Source organism: Schistosoma mansoni, chromosome 6 (genome assembly GCF_000237925.1).
Source record: "Schistosoma mansoni strain Puerto Rico chromosome 6, complete genome".
Lineage (NCBI taxonomy): Eukaryota > Metazoa > Platyhelminthes > Trematoda > Strigeidida > Schistosomatidae > Schistosoma > Schistosoma mansoni.
In genome coordinates, this window is record NC_031500.1 from 17763768 (window position 1) to 17769415 (window position 5648).

Genomic DNA, 5648 nt, shown 5'->3' on the forward strand with positions numbered 1-5648 from the left:
GACTGGAAAATAGTGGGTAAATCGGCTTGTCCGGAAGACAGAATAAACCATGTGATTTTGACATATTACTACACACCACAGGATTTACTTTTATTTCAGCAAGCTCTCATTGGTCACAATAGTTCAATATATTATAGAAATGAGGTGGACGGGAAATTTTTGTTGACGATTATCAGTATTAAGTGCTAAAGACTATAAGAATCCAAAGAGATCATGAATGGATTGAAGGACATGGGGACCAATGAAATATCCCCAATGCCTGATCAAATTACTCATCAAGCTGAATCGTCTCTGTTATACAGGATTGACTACCTAACTGTTCGCTGAATACCGCTATTGTCAACAATAAACAACACAAATTGATCAACTTGATGACGGATTTCGGCGCATGTGGTGATGTTTCCAAATTCTGTACTCCTAAAATCTGTTCAACTTCACATAAAATGTTAGCATAGTATGGTTTTATTCGCTTCGTATCTGCACTGTGATACCAGGAAGGCTTGACTGGCACGCTAAGGCGAATTGGTGTAGATGGTAATAGTGCTATATGACTTCAATTAAGATAACATAAGTTCCGCGGTCACCTTAACCCCTGCCACTCTGAAAGAATTGGAGTGTACAACAATAAAAACAGCATCACATTGTAATATGAATATGTAAACAAATTACAGATGCTTACTAACTAATTCCAGAGAACAATTCCTGTTAACTTACTAGGAATGCCAATGTGACCATTGAGAAGAGTCGTAGAATAATGATCTACAAGTTGTTGAGACTATAAGCACTTCAACAGTTTCTCTGAATCCTTCTAGTATCGTACTTGTCATATTTCCCAATGAACTCAAAAAACCTGCATTACCTCAGCAATAAGGATATATGTTTTTCTCACACAGGCTACAAACAGTGTAACGTTGAAGAAAATTGAAAGATTTCTTGAAGAACAAATGGCAGCGTAATCTGATAATAATTTAGTCAATCTAGAATTGATGAGTAAACCGTTATTCTCCAATGTGATTAACACAATGTGCGATTATACTCTGACAAGCTCTCGGCAATTTTCTCATAGTTCTATAGAGCTTGGATACCACACCAGGGGAAGTTAGGGTAGTGTTAAGTCTGTTTTATGTTCCTGTTTTTATTCGCTTCCCTTCAACGCTTTTCCGTATTGTTTTATACTTTACTTATTTATATTCAGTAAATGATTGTATCCCTAGCAATTTCTACGCTTATGTCGTAACTCGATTTCGTTGTGCAATATCCCAAAATATTTACGTATACTGGTAACACTTATTGTATTTATCATTATAATTGCTTAAACTCAATCATTGTATTAGTTACTCGCAAGTTTGTGAAATCGTTTAATCCTTGTTTAAACGCACCAGTTTTCATACTGCTCACCCTTAGTTCAATGTTTGCTTGTAGGTAAACCGTTATCAAGTTTAGACACAGACAACGGTTATAATTTCGCACTATTGTAGACTTTTTATTTTTTAACAAAAAGACACGGTTAACACCAAAGGTACCTCACATGTTGAGGTTTGTAACCAATTGTTGTATATTATTCAATAAACAAACGCTATTTTAGACAAATCATTGTTTTGTGAACTTCCATTTTGTGCGTATCTCAATTGTGTGATTCGAGTGCTTCGTTATACTTTACAAGTAGACAGTTACTAAGTTGTGTTTATTGAATCTGAAATTCCGTAAGTTAAGCAGTCACATTCCTGGAGAATAAATTCAGTAGACAAAATGTCTACAAAAGTGTTTCAGCCAAATATTTCATGTTAGATAGGATGATGACCTTTACAAATCGGGTGACCAAAATTTACACCATGGAACGTCTTGATTTCTCATAAGCGTAATCGTATTCAGACGTATGACAAAACGAATAACATAGCTCTAGGAAAGCAGGTCTTTTGCAACTGTACTTCTTCTTTCAGTAGACAGGTGGGAATTCCCCTCAAAGCAGATGGAACCGGTGTATAAGATATCTTCTATGATTTGTCAAATACTTTCCATCCATTATCTAACCCTTTCTTCGTAGTGAAAGTTGCATTTATGTGTTACCAAAATCTTTTTCTTATCCGGAAGAGCAAGTGCTCCACATCAATGTGAACAGATTGTACGCTTGCTAAATAGTTTCTTCATCTGTAGTTTCTCAGAGTATCGATCAAGAAACACTTCATTTTCTTATTTTGTCAACTGGCCTTCAGACTTACTTTACTCTGTAGTGGATGTCGAGTCGAAGACGGACTATGATCACCACTACAATTCGTTTACGTGCCCAAAAACGACTTGGTTCCTTTGATAGCTCGTAAATCAGAAGACTTTATTAATCCAGATCAATTGTATTTATTGGCGATCTCGTGGTATCGAAATGATACCGAGACGTGCCAAAGAGTACAGGCGAAAAGGCAGTGCGTGAGCAAGTTCAAACCAAACAAGGCGGAGAGCGAAAGCAGAAGTGAAACTGATACAGTTAAACAAATACTGTAAAACAATCTCTGGTACATATGATTACAATGATAATAATTGTTTCCGTTATTTCAATCGTGTTCTTATCGAGACTGTCCGGTCACTACAACTCTAAAGACGTTGAACTTTTGAGCCACATATGTATTCCAAGCGAATATTCATGTCACATAAGACTGCCAACTTTCATAGTTTCCTCTCGAGTTTCCACCCGACCATGAATATCTTTACATATAAAAAGCAACATGGCGTGCCGTGGACTACTTGAACACTTGGATGGTTTGAAATTCATTAATGTCAAACCAGTCCTACTGTACGGAGATGAAACTTCAGGAACTACTAGAAACATAATCAGAAAACACAGATAATAATAAACGCCTAGAAACTTCAAATTCACTGGCTAAAAAACATCAGCCATTTTCGAATGTTGCGCAGATCAGACTAGGTTCCTGCCAAGAATGAAATGCTAAAAACGCTGAAGATAGTTAAAAGACGGTTTGTGGAGACCATCAAACCTCATCACAAGCCTAGTACCAACATGAAACCTTCAAATCAGAGAGGAAAGGAGGCAGACTAAAAGTGCATACGTAGCTGAAAATGGAAGACAAACATTAGGGCTATGGAGAGCACTTCGAATTAACTTCAAGAAGAGCTCTGCACAAAGATCCTTGTCTACTGCCAACTACCTGAGAATAGTCACAGGTGTAGTCAAGCGAGCAAATAAAGCTTCCAACCAGTTCTGTATATTAATTCAAGATTTTCGGTAGTTGTCATTTGACGTGTATGAATATCACCTTTGGTTTTCTTCAGAATGTAATCGTATAATAAATTTGTGGAAAAATTTAATGTTCTGGGTTTCTTGCCTGTCAATTTTCCTGATGTCCCATCACTCACACAGCCAGTGTCTGCATCTTTAAATACATTCCTCAGAAATGATAGCCTCAAACTATCCATAACCGAAACTTAACAATATGACCACAGTTTTAATTATAGCCTTCAATCAAATTAACGATAGTCTATGATACGGATTTCTCAAAAAACCACACTAGTTTTTCTTTCGCTCTTTGTATTCATAAACAACCTCTCAGGAAACCTAAGATAGTCAGTATTATCTAGACGGTTTGTGGGAAAATGTCGTTTGTGAAATCGGCTCACGAGGGCCCCGAAAACCGTGTAATGATGGAGAAATGAACAAAAGTACAGCGGACTTTATGTTACTGCTAACGGAAGGTTCTAGCTATCATAGTAGGAAAATGTGGCTAAATTTTACTCTTATCTTAAACTTATCTCAGAGCGGTTATTGATGCTGACTTCTGATTTCGTTCCGACGCTATCTAAGACCTTCATTCGTCAAGATGTAGATCCAGATTTTTACATAACATAGTCTGACGCCCACTCAACAATACAGATATGAATATACCTTGCACGTACAGAGGAGTGCACAAAACGAGTTACTAGGGTAAGCGATAAACCGCATGATGACCAACTTCGCTACTGAGGATTTAACTCATGGAGTTGCAGGGAAGTACATGGCGACCTAGTAGTGGTGTATAGCACACTGAGCACATCTATTTAAACCACTTTGAACATGTTAAATGGACGGTAACTTTGCCATTAGCTGGATAACTGTGATAATTAGAAGCAGTTGATTTTTATACGAACCAGAAAGACCTGAAATAACACAATTCAGACCAAGAAGAACTAAGTGAGCACAAACGAACTTAATATATTTGGAATTAAAAATCAGGCAGACATCAAATACAAAAGAATCATTAGTTCATACAAACACTACAGTAGCTCACGATGCATTGTGCATCAAAGAGTGAATACCTACATAAGACCACAAGCCCGACCTGAAATGCCCTCTAAACTAGTGTGGTAGCAGCTCCTCAGTAAATAATTTGTAGAGAAGGACCAACTATGCACAAGCACCCTTGGGTTAAAGTCCTTCACCTGGAACTTCTGTACCTCAAGCATGCCTCGCATTTTACTATAGCTACCACTATAATTGTTATATCATCTCAGCTTATTCTAACCCATGCCAACTTTGCCAGTATATTTGGTTGTTCACGACATCTGAACAAACTGTCTGTAATCGTGTTTTGAGCTAATGACGGTAAATTTCGGCGAAAAGCAACAAGAGATTGTGATAAATATGCACTTGAGGTTGACCTGAACTTTCTAGTCATTTAGTCTAACGTGTCATTAACGTCTGTCAGCTTGGCCCTGTGAATTTGCCTACACATTAGATAGATGGAGAGCTACAGCATCGGGAGGCTTTTGCATATATTACGAGTAAAATGGAAATATTAACAACAATGGAATAATATTTTGAGTTCTTAAGTACATATCGGGTTATCTACCCAATTATTTTGTGGTGGATCCCAGTAAAAATAGTTATTCAAGATTTAACTAGACGGACAGTTACTGATGATATGCCAGAAAATTAACACTTCAAACTTTTGTCTGCTTCTGAGTGAAGTTAAACGGTAGCAAAATGTGCTCAGACTAAAGTGATATATTAAGTGACAAAATAAAAGCAATGCTTATGAATTTAATGTTACTTGTAGGCTCCTGCTGAGATAATCACAGATGATTTCACTTACTTAACGATGGTTCATCTGCATGTGGTGGCACCAACGACGTGATGAGAAACACGGTATCGTTCAATAATAGCCCAGATCAAAACTCAAACGCAGTGAAGAATAGCCTAAGGGCATGTCGTAACGCTACCATGATCTTCAATCACAGGTCGTGGCTAATAAAGTAGAATAATAGCCGACAGAGATAACGTTTTATTTTGATAAAAACAAAGTGGTGAGCATGTGTAAGTACAACCACAAATTTATACCTGCCCTTAAAATTGACAAGGAAAGACGATATATGTTAAACATAAATGTGATTGTATATAAAGTGTCGCAAATAAGGAAACAATGAAACATGTATCTTGTCTTTACAAAAATTATTGAATATACAAGTTGCTATGACCTTATATAAGATACTTGGACCAGGAGGGAGCGTGAATAAATCAATTCGTTCATACGAGCTCACTACGAACATATTGAGTATCTAAGTTCAAAGGTTTTAATCCAAGGGAAGTTTTAAATACTACTTTTGTAACGATGTTCAAACTGGTTGAAGGTGACCTTTGGAGGGTATTTTACGCGCAGTATATG